This window comes from Tachyglossus aculeatus, chromosome 1, assembly GCF_015852505.1.
Source record: "Tachyglossus aculeatus isolate mTacAcu1 chromosome 1, mTacAcu1.pri, whole genome shotgun sequence".
Lineage (NCBI taxonomy): Eukaryota > Metazoa > Chordata > Mammalia > Monotremata > Tachyglossidae > Tachyglossus > Tachyglossus aculeatus.
In genome coordinates, this window is record NC_052066.1 from 146,961,229 (window position 1) to 146,973,286 (window position 12,058).

Consider the following 12,058-nt stretch of genomic DNA (forward strand, 5'->3'; position numbering starts at 1 on the left):
AGCCACGTTGCTTCTCTAATAATAATAGCAAAGGCATTTATTAAGCGCTTACTATGTGCAAAGCACTGTTCTAAGCGCTGGGGAGGTTACAAAGTGATCAGGTTGGCCCACGGCAGGGGCTTACAGTCTTCATCCCCATTTTACAGATGAGGGAACTGAGGCCCAGAGAAGTGAAGTGACTTGCCCAAAGTCACCCAGCTGACAAGTGGCGGAGCTGGCATTTGAACCCATGACCTCTGACTCCAAAGCCCGGGCTTTTTCCACTGAGCCACGCTGCTTCTCTAATAATAATAACAATGGCATTTATTAAGCACTTACTATGTGCTAAGCGCTGGGGAGGTTACAAGGTGATCAGGTTGTCCCACCGGGGGAGGGCTCACAGTCTTCATCCCCATTTTACAGATGAGGGAACTGAGGCCCAGAGAAGTGAAGTGACTTGCCCAAAGTCACACAGCTGACAATTGGCGGAGTCAGGATTTGAACCCATGACCTCTGACTCCAAAGCCCAGGCTCTTTCCACTGAGCCACGCTGCTTCTCTAATAATAATAGCAAAGGCATTTATTAAGCGCTTACTATGTGCAAAGCACTGTTCTAAGCGCTTGGGAGGTTACAAAGTGATCAGGTTGGCCCACGGCAGGGGCTTACAGTCTTCATCCCCATTTTACAGATGAGGTAACTGAGGCCCAGAGAAGTGAAGTGACTTGCCCAAAATCACACAGCTGACAATTGGCGGAGGCGGAATTTGAACCCATGACCTCTGACTCCAAAGCCCGTGCTCTTTCCACTGAGCCACGCTGTTTCTCTAATAATAATAGCAAAGGCATTTATTAAGCGCTTACTATGTGCAAAGCACTGTTCTAAGCGCTCGGGAGGTTACAAGGTGATCAGGTTGTCCCACCGGGGGGTTCACAGTCTTCATCCCCATTTGACAGATGAGGGAACTGAGGCGCAGAGAAGTGAAGTGACTTGCCCAAAATCACACAGCTGACAATTGGCGGAGGCGGAATTTGAACCCATGACCTCTGACTCCAAAGCCCGTGCTCTTTCCACTGAGCCACGCTGCTTCTCTAATAATAATAATAATGGCATTTATTAAGCGCTTCTTACTATGTGCAAAGCACTGTTCTAAGTGCTCGGGAGGTTACAAGGTGATCAGGTTGTCCCACGGGGGGCTCACAGTCTTAATCCCCATTTTATAGATGAGGGAACTGAGGCCCAGAGAAATGAAGTGACTTGCCCAAAGTCACACAGCTGACAATTGGAGGAGCTGGGATTTGAACTCCTGACCTCTGACTCCAAAGCCCGTGTTCTTTCCATTGAGCCACGCTGCCGCTAGACTGGGAGCCCGTGGTTGGGTAGGGACCGTCTCTATCTGTTGCCGACTTGTCCTTCCCAAGCACTTAGTCCAGTGCTCTGCACACAGTCAGCGCTCCATAAATACGATTGATTGAATGAATGAATGAATGCTGTAGCTAGAAAGGCCGCCTCCTACGGGAAGCCCCCTGCCCTCCTCCCCCACCCACTCCGAAAATAGGGGTTTCTCATCTCTCTTCACCCGCGGGCACCTGTGCCTCCTGAATGCCCAAGGGGTGAGAGACTTCGCTTTTTTTTTCTTGATGGCATTTGTTAAGCGCTTACTAATAATAATAATAATGTTGGCATTTATTAAGCGCTTACTACTAATAATAATAATATTGGCATTTATTAAGCGCTTACTATGTGCAAAGCACTGTTCTAAGTGCTGGGGGGGATACAAGGTAATTAAGGTTGTCCCATGTGGGTGCGATGTACTGTTCTAAGTGCTGGGGGGAATAGAAGGTGATCAGGTTGTCCCACGTGGGGCTCACAGTCTTCATCCCCATTTTACAGATGTGGTAACTGAGGCCCAGAGAAATTAAATGGCTTGCCCAAAGTCACACAACGGATAAGTGGCGGAGCCGGAATTAGAACCCATGACCTGTGACTCCCAAGCCCAGGCTCTTTCCACTGAGCCTTGAACGCCCAAGCGGTGAGAGACTTTGCTTTTTTTTTATGGCATTTGTTAAGCACTTACTATGTGCGAAGCACTGTTCTAAGCGCTGGGGGGGATACAAGGTCATCAGGTTGTCCCATGTTGGGCTCACAGTCTTAATCCCCATTTTACAGATGAGGGAACTGAGGCTCAGAGAAGTTAAGTGACTTGCCCAAGGTCACACAGCAGACAAGTTGTGGAGTCAGGATTAGAACCCATGACCTGTGACTCCCAAGCCCGGGCTCTTTCCACTGAGCCCCAAACACCCAAGGGATGAGAGACTTCGTTTGCCTTGAGCCCCCGGGGGGTGTTTTCGGTTTGTGTCTGCAGCCAGTGGGAGACCAGTTACCTGAATGACACTTAGAATAATAATAATAATAATAATAATAATGGTATTTGTTAGGCGTTTACTATGTGCCGGGAGACCAGTTACCTGAATGACAGTTAGAACAATAATAATAATAATAGTATTTGTTAAGCATTTACTATGTGCCAAACACTGTTTTGAGCGCTGGGGTAGATACAAGGTAATCACGTCCCATGTGGGGCTCACACTTTTAATCCCCATTTTACAGATGAGGTCACTGAGGCACAAGAAGTTAAGTGACTTGCCCAAGGTCACACAACAGACAAGTGGTGGAGTCGGGATTAGAACCCACATCCCCTGACTCCCAAGCCCGGGCTTTTCCCGCTAAGCCACGCTGTTATCCCAACAAACGGGTTCCCAAGCCACTATCAATCAGTCAGTGGTATTTATTGAGTAATAATAATAATAATGCTGGTATTTGTTAAACGCTTACTATGTGCCAAACACTGTTCTAAGCGCTGGGGTAGATACAAGGTAATCACGTCCCATGTGGGGCTCACACTTTTAATCCCCATTTTACGGATGAGGTCACTGAGGCACAAGAAGTTAAGTGACTTGCCCAAGGTCACACAGCAGACAAGTGGTGGAGTCGGGATTAGAACCCACATCCCCTGACTCCCAAGCCCGGGCTTTTCGCCACGCTGTTATCCCAACAAACTGGTTCCCTAGCCACTATCAATCAATCAGTGGTATTTATTGAGTAATAATAATAATAATGCTGGTATGTGCCAGCATTATTATTATAATGTGCATTATATATAATGTGCATTATTATATAATGCATTATATATATATTATATTAATGCATTATGTGCATTATTATATAATGTGCTTACTATGTGCCAAGCACTGTACTAAGCACTGGATAATAATGATGGCATTTGTTGAGTGCTTACTATGTGCCAAGCACTGTTCTAAGCACTGGGGTAGATACAAGGTAAGCAGGTTGTCCCACTTGGGGCTCAAAGGCTTAATCCCCATTTTACAGATGAGGTAACTGAGGCACAGAGAAGCTAAGTGACTTGCCCAAAGTCACCCAGCAGACAAGTGGTGGAGCCGGGATTAGAACCCATGACCTTCTGATTTCCAGGCCTGTGTTCTATCCACTACACCATGCTGTATCAAACACTAGGGTAGATACAAGATAAGCAGATTGGACGTGGTCCCTGTCCCAATTTAGAGAAACAGCGTGGCTCAGTGAAAAAAGCACAGGCTTTGGAGTCAGAGGTCATGGGTTCATACCCCAGCTCTGCCAATTGTCAGCTGTGTGACTTTGGGCAAGTCACTTCAATTCTCTGTGCCTCAGTTACCTCATCTGTAAAATGGGGATTAAAACTGTGAGCCTCCCGTGGGACAACCTGATCACCTTGTAACATCCCCAGCGCTTAGAACGGTGCTTTGCACGTAGTAAGCGCTGAATAAATGCCGTTATAAAAAACTGGGGTCACAGTCCAAGGAAAAGGAGCAAAGTGCAAAGGTGGATTGTAGTGGGAAAGTCGTCGGCAAAGCAGAAATCGCTTTAATAATAATAATAATAATGGCATTTATTAAGCGCTTACTATGTACTTTGTGGGGGTGGTCCATGCCGCAGCACCAATTCCATGATGACTGGCCTCCTCTCCAGGACTCCTTGATGTAAGCCCACTGTTGGGTAGGGACTGTCTCTATATGTTGCCAACTTGTACTTCCCAAGCGCTTAGTACAGTGCTCTGCACACAGTAAGCGCTCAATAAATACGATTGATGATTACGACTGCTGACTCTTCCCCAAAACTCCCTTAGCAAAAAGATTGAGGGTTTGACTGAAAAAACTTCCAATGACTACCAATCTCCCTCTGCTTCAAGGAGAGGCTCCTTATCATTGGCTTCAAGATTTTCCACCAGCTTTCTCCATCTCACAGATGTGTATCTCCCTAACTTGCCTCCAGTAGTAATATTATTTATTATGTGCTACTGTGTGCAGAGCACTGTATTAAGCGTTAGGAACGAGAACACAGGTGGGACTTGGACACGGACCCTGTCTCCCAGGGAGACTGTGAGCCTGTTGTTGGGTAGGGACCGTCTCTATATATTGCCGACCTGTACTTCCCAAGCGCTTTACAGTGCTCTGCACAGTAAGCGCTCAATAAATGTGATTAAATGAATGAATGAATATCCCTCCTACACATTAAACTCAATATGTCAAAAACTGAATTCCTCATCTTCCTTCCCAAATCTTCTCCACCTTATTCCCAGCCCAGCTCTGGCCTCTGACATCGCTGCTCCAACATCAGAGCAGCAGCATCATCAAATATGTTCATTTAGCATCTTCTGAGAGCAAGGTACTGTACTTGTCAATCAGTCTTAGTTTTGAGCACCTATATACCAAGCACTGTGCTGCTTGGAAAATGCAAGTATCAGACCAGGCTAGAAATAGTTAAAGATTTGGGAGAGTCAGGACAGGTTCTGAATTTCCAATCTGTGCAAGGGCCGTCAGTGTCTGCTGTGGATTGCTTTTTTGTTTGTTTTGGGGTGTTGTTTTTTTTAAAATACTATTTGGTAAGTGCTTTCTATGGGCCAAGCACTGTATTAAGCGCTGGGGTGGACACAGGATAATCAGGTTGGACACAATCCGTGTCCCACATGGGACTCAACTTTAATTCTCATTTTACAGAGGTGGGAAATGAGGCACAGAAGTTAAATGACTTGCCTAAGGTCCAGGCAGGTGGTGGAGTTGGGATTGGAACACAGGTCCTCTGACTCCCAAGCCTCTGGTCTTTCCAGTAGGCCGTGCTACTTTCAAACTCTGCAGGTGGAGAAGATGGTTAGGAATGTGAAATGCCAAATTGAGAGGTTGAATATTCCATTAATCTAAGGCCTGAAATGTTTGGACTCCGTATTTCCTATTATTTTATTCATGATGGTTTATTATTGATAGCTATAAAATTATTTCTGCTCCTCTCCAGTCCCGTACAGGGATCTTGAGGTATATTAATATAATTCTAGTTCCCTGTCTTTTAGGAGGTAATCTTGGTACTCCAGAAAGATTGATCTTCTCTTTTAATGCCAGGGAAGTTAATGGCAATACAATAGTACCTTGTGAATAGATTCAAAGTTCAAAAAAATAACTGTCCTTAGAGCTCCCTTATCTTAAATGTTTTTCGTCTTAGGATTTGGCAACTTAATTGAGCAATAGCTTTCCAATTGGATGGGAAGACACAGGACTCAAAATCTTCATTGTGATTTAAAACTGGATGAACAGGTCATATTGCATGAACAACCTAAGGGAAGTCAACTTTTTTCAGGAAGGAAAAATAATAAAGCATAAGTATGCAAGAGGAGTTTCCTAAATATCCTCTAACGAAGTCCTAACTTTAGGTTTCCACTGCCTTGTTTTCTATCTAGGACTGAAGACAAAGTGAAACTAAAGTGCAATTCCATCACTTCTAACTCATACAATGTTGCCAACTTGTACTTCCCAAGCGCTTAGTACAGTGCTCTGCACACAGTAAACGCTCAATAAATACGATTGAATGAATGAATGAATGAATGAATACAAAAATCCAGCCTGGATCTAGCAAGGAACTCGAGGAATGGCTTGGTACATTGACAAACACGGTAGGGCCCCCGAGGAGAGGCTCTTTTGTCTAATAATCCCTGACCTGCTGGCTACCAGATCTTTCTTTGGGGATCAGGAGAGGGCTATAGCATCCTTTTCTGGCCTGCTGGATTTTCCCTTACCTGTTCCCAGGTGCTCCGGGGCCCCTTCCCTCCCTGCTTGGCCTCCATGGGAGCCAAACAGTCACTTGTTTGACACAGGCAGCTTAGCTCCAGAGAGCTTCTTAAGGGATCTTAGGAAAACAGCAGCAAAATCACCGCAAAGTGGGGAGTAACTTCTAGACTGTGAGCCCACTTTTGGGTAGGGACCGTCTCTATATGTTGCCAAATTGTACTTCCCAAGCGCTTAGTACAGTGCTCTGCACACAGTAAGTGCTCAATAAATACGATTGAATGAATGAGTAATGAAGTGGTTGGAAGATTGACTGCTTGTAGACAACCAAATCCCACCAACAGCCTGACATTCTAGCATCATCCCCAGCCTCCTCTAAGCAGTGAGTCTGACCCTGATCTGGGTCCAGTTAGAGAAGTGAAAGTTTTTCATTACGCCGTGTTTTCCCTTTCCTTATTTATGATTACTGCCCTCCTTTACCGCTAACCCAGAGCCTGAACTTCCTTTTCTTTTCTCTTGTACCATTAGTGATGTTTTCAAAAAGGAAACGAGCCGTGCTTTCCTTAAACGATAAAGCCTCTATATAATCGTATTTATTGAGCGCTTACTGTGTGCAGAGCACTGTACTAAGCGCTTGGGAAGTACAAGTCGGTAACACATAGAGACAGTCCCTACCCAACAGCGGGCTCACAGTCTCGATGACAGTCTATCATCAATAGACTGAAAAAGGGTGAGTCTGGAGCAAGCTTAGCCACCGAATTTGGGGTAGGGAAACCCACCATCTCTGACATTAAAAAGAACAGCGGATCCATCCTAAAATTTGTATTGGATAGCGGAGAAGGGAGGTGTGATCAGAAATCCATGAAAAAAAAGCCAAAAATGATAAAGTAGAAAATGCCATTTATCTGTGGTTTCTTCAGAAAAGAGCAGCTGGGCAGCCTATCTCCAGGCCACTTATTTGTGAGAAACCTTTATTTTTTAACCAAAAATTGAACGGTAGCTCAGAATTCAAAGCCAGCACTGGCTGGCTGAAAAGATTCAAGGCCTGCCACAAGATATGGGAGCTGGAAATCCATGGAGAAAAGCAGGCAGCTGGCACCCCTGCCGCTTACAGTTTTGTAACTAAAATCGAAGACTTTGTACAGCATGAAGAGTATGGTAAAGATTTCATTTAATGCCGATGAAATCGGACTGAGCTGGAAGTCCCCGCTGAGCAAAACCCCGGCTTCACGTCGTGCACCGTTGCATCCGGGATTAAGGACAACAAAGACAGGGTCACTATCATGGTCTGTGTTAATTCGAGTGGCAGTCACAAGTTACCTCTGCTTTTGATTGAAAAATCCCAAACTCCAAGATGCCTTTAAGAATGTCAAAAGGTTGCCTGTACTTTATCGCAAACAAAAGCTTGGATGAATACCGATGTCTTTCTTGACTGGTATGACAACTCGTTCATCCCTGAAGTGAAAGCGTTTCGGAAAAAAAACGGTAAAGAAGGCAAAGTGTTATTGATTTTGGATAACGCCCTTATTCACCCCTCAACTGCTCTTATGGAACGGGAGAATGGCAACTTTAAAGTCCTGTTCCTACCCTTGAGCGTGGCTTCGGTGATTCAGCCAGTGAACCAAGGAGTAATAGAAATGTTAAAATGTTTGTATAGGAAGCAGTTGCTAAGGAAGCTTCTAGACTGTGAGCCCGCTGTCTCTATATGTTGCCAACTTGTACTTCCCAAGCACTTAGTACAGTGCTGTGCACACAGTAAGCGCACAATAAATACGATTGAATGAATGGCCAAAAGTGTTGACGAAGAAAACACGGTCAGGTTTTTCAAAAGCCTAGATTTAAAAGACTGCCGTTACATGTTGGCTGACTCTTGGGAATCGGTCAAAAGCTCCACCCTGAAAAACTCTTGGAATAACGTTTTTGAAACACCAGGAATCACATTCTTAAAACACCGAAAGGCCAACGGCAAGGATGGGAATAGCGAAATTATGACAACCCTACAATAGATTCCTAGCTGCTCCAACTGTGACTTGGACGACGTCAACGAATGGTTGAACTGAGACTCTGGGGATCCTGGGTATGAAATTCTAAGCGAAGAAGAGATCCTGGCACCGGTGGAAAAAGAAAACCAAAACAAAATAGAAGATGATGAAGAAAAAAATGATGTCATCCCTTCTCATTCCCAAGCCCTGGAATGGTTAGAAACTGCTATGAAATGGGTAGAGCGGCAAGATGAAGGCGATGCTGCACAACTTTTATGTCTGAAAAGACTAAGGGACATGGCTGCCACCAAAAAGAGGTCTTTCCTGCGAAAAACTTTAATTACAGGTTATTTCGGAACATGAAGCACGTTGGGGTAACTATGTAACATTTTCCTTTTTTTTGAAAATTCAATCAGCAAGCTTCAGTGTTGCCATGACAATTTTAGCTTTTTCATTTGTTATTTGTGAAGTGTTGCTTGACTCATCACCCCCACCCCCCTGCAAAAAAAACTCTAATTTGCCTAACATGGTGCTCTTCTGGTCCAAAACATTTGCCGAACTGGAGCCCGATTAAAAGGACAGAATCCTTCTGCCAAACATTAGGTTGTAATGTTTTTAGGTTTTAGGTTTTAGACTGTGAGCCCACTGTTGGGTAGGGACTGTCTCTATATGTTGCCAACTTGTACTTCCCAAGCGCTCAGTACAGTGCTCTGCACACAGTAAGCGCTCAATACGATTGATTGATTGTAAGCATCTGGGGGCTTCAAGGACTGTGTCTCTTGCTTTGACTCCTGTTTCCCAAGTGCTTAGTATATAGTGTGTGGCACTCAGTTGATGTCTAAGTACTATTAACTGAAGCAGCAGTGGGGTCAGTGTCACCCGCTTGCAGGTCCAAGTGGCACAGGTATGTGCCTCCTACACCTGGGGAGGAAGAGAAGGGCCCTCCTCTTCCTCTCCAAGCACCTGTTAGGATCTAACGGGCAAATGGCAACAGTACACACTGCTGCTCACAATGCACCATACGGGACTCATCTTGCTGGAAGCTAAGTGGTAATACCTAGAAGAATCACGAGGGAGGGAGAGAAGAACACAAACACACCCCCACCCCGCCCCTCGGGTCATCATCTTATATACCGGCGCCAGAGTGTCCCCGTGCAGTGTGTTGAAAGAGACACAATTTCCACCCACTCCCCTAAAATTCCTAAAGGTAGTCTTCCCCTAGACTAGGGCTCAGGGGGACTTTTTTGTAAAAATTACAAACCGTGGAAAAATGAGAGATTGGCCTTCTGCTCCCTTCCCTCGAGGCAACCCAAAAGGTCTGTGCTGTTTAGCTCCTACTTCTGACTTGCAATGCTATAGTCACATGGAAGCATCAGCCAGACCAGGACCAGCTCTGCCAAACTAGGTAATTGCCTAGGGCACTATTTATCCAGGGGCACCTGTTGTTTTCTTTGCCAGTCTTTCTGTGGTTCAACCGCCTTTGGTGACCTTTCCATTTACCTCAATCCCCACCCCCAGTGCTAACCTTCCACTCCACTTCAACAACGGTTAGGGCAGAAGTCCTTTCCCTTCTGCACCCCAACGGCTGCTACCGCCCATGAGCGATTTCTAACCTTCTTGTCTACTTCCAGCCACCGGAGATAGCAGAAATTAGGGTATTCTTTTCTCACTTGGCTTAACCTTCCAAGTCATAGCCCCGTGGCGCACATAACCGGATTTGTTCCCGGACTGTACTGACCAGTTTTTCAGCGAGGCATTTTTTTGTCCCGTGTCAGCCGAGAGAGGCACGCTCCCGTCATTGGTACCGTATTTACTTTCCAGTGCCCGTGCAATATTTAATTGGGCCGTGTACAGTTCTTGACTTTGGGACTTTTATGTTAATACGTTGACTAGAAGACTGTGCTTGTAACCCGTAGGACCGGATTTAACACGAGCCTGCGGGTGTTTGCCCGTGGCCCGGCCCAGCGGCTGAGATAGTGCCAGACCCCGCTCCCCTTCCGGACGTGGGTCTGACTCCTTTCCTACTTACCATCAGGGCCATCCGGCTCCACCTGTCCCTGCCATGGCACACGGTGCCAGGGGCCTGGCTTCCCCTTCAGTGATTAGCATCGCAGGCCAATTCCAGAAACTCCGTGGGCCAGGCTCCGTCTTGGAACACCACCGGATTAGGTCCCTTCCCCAACATCCCAAAAGACTTCATACTAAGATGAAGACAGAATGGAGGATTAGAGAGGCTGGAGGGAGCTGGGAGGATGTGTGAAAGAGGATTTGAATGTGAGCCCTCTGTTGGGTAGGGACTGTCTCTATATCATCAATCGTATTTATTGAGTGCTTACTATGTGCAGAGCACTGTACTAAGCGCTTAAATGAGGATGATGGTACTTGTTAAGTTTTTACTATGTGCAAAGCACTGTTCTAAGCGCTGGGGGGATACAAGGTGATCAGGTTGTCCCACGTGGGGCTCACAGTCTTAATCCCCATTTTACAGGTGAGGTAACTGAGGCACAGAGAACTGATTTGCCCAAAGTCACACAGCTGACAATTGGCGGAGCCGGGATTTGAACCCATGACCTTTGGCTCCAAAGCCCGTGATCTTTCCACTGAGCCACGCTGCTTCTCCAATGTTGCCAACTTGTACTTCCCAAGCGCTTAGTACAGTGCTCTGCACACAGTAAGCGCTCAATAAATACGATTGATGATGATGATTTGAAGGGGTAGAAGTGCATGAAACGGAAACGGTGTGAAAAAGGCTGAGAGGTTGTGGAAGTCTACAATTGCCTAGTTTTCAGTTCATGGATTTGAGATTTAGAGATTTTAAACTGTAATGTTCGATTCCAAATAACCACCTCCCCAGGTCAAAATTCATGTGAGAACCGAAATGTCGTCTTCCCAAGAACGTGTGAGCTCGTTGTGGGCAGGGAATGTGTCTATTTGCTTTATTGTACTCTCCCAGGCGCTTAAGTACAGTGCTTTGCACATAGTAAACACTCAATAAATACCATTCAATGAAACTTACGACCTGAGTTCTCATCCCGGCTCTGCCACTTCCCTGCTGTGTGACCTTGGGCAAATCACTTAACTTCTCTGTATCTGTACCCTCAACTGTAAAATGGGGATTTAATAATACCTGTTCTCCTGCGCTCCCTCGCTCATAGTCTGTGAGCCCCTGTCTGACCTGATTATCTTCTGTCTACCCCAGTGGTACAGTCCTTGCACATAGTAAACACTTAATACAATTATTATTATTAGACATCTCCCATTGTTTAAGTGGAAACTGCCAAAAGTCATTTTGATGATGACTGTGGCATTTTTAAGGGCTTACTATGTGTCAAGCACTATCCTAAACACTGGGATAGACACAATATTAGCAGAAAAGACACAGTCCCTGAACCACAGTCTAAGCGGGAGGGAGAAGAGAACAGGCATTTAATCTCCACTTTACAGATGAGGAAACTGAGGCACACAAGTGACTTGCCCAAGATCCCACAGCAAGCAGAGCTAGGATTAAAACCCAGGTCCCCTGGCTCCCAGGCGGGTGCTCTAGTTCTCTTTCCATTGGCTGTACTATTCAATTTCCTCCAAAAGGCTGCCTGCCTACATCTGAGGTAGTCTATTGTCCTCAAAATTGTTTGGGTTTCAGGGGAAAATAAACAGTCAAAATTGCACTTGGGAACAAGGTCTGAAACAGATAAAGAATGGAAGGGAATGGAGGGAGCTGTGGAGGACTGGAGAGGAGGGAGCTTTTGTTAGCTTTGAATTCCTCAGAGTTAGCAAAACACTTCAAAAAAAAAAAGGCCCTTGAGGGAGGATTTCAAAAAAACCAACTCTTGCAAAGTCATTTAGGTTACAGGAAGGGCAGAGACCGCGAGAAAGGAATCCTCTCCCTATCCGTTCTCCACAGGAAGAAGGCTGTATCCAAAGGGCTTTGCCTATTTTGGGGAAAAAAAAATGATTTCTATCATAATCTAGCTGCACCATGGACTCATAGG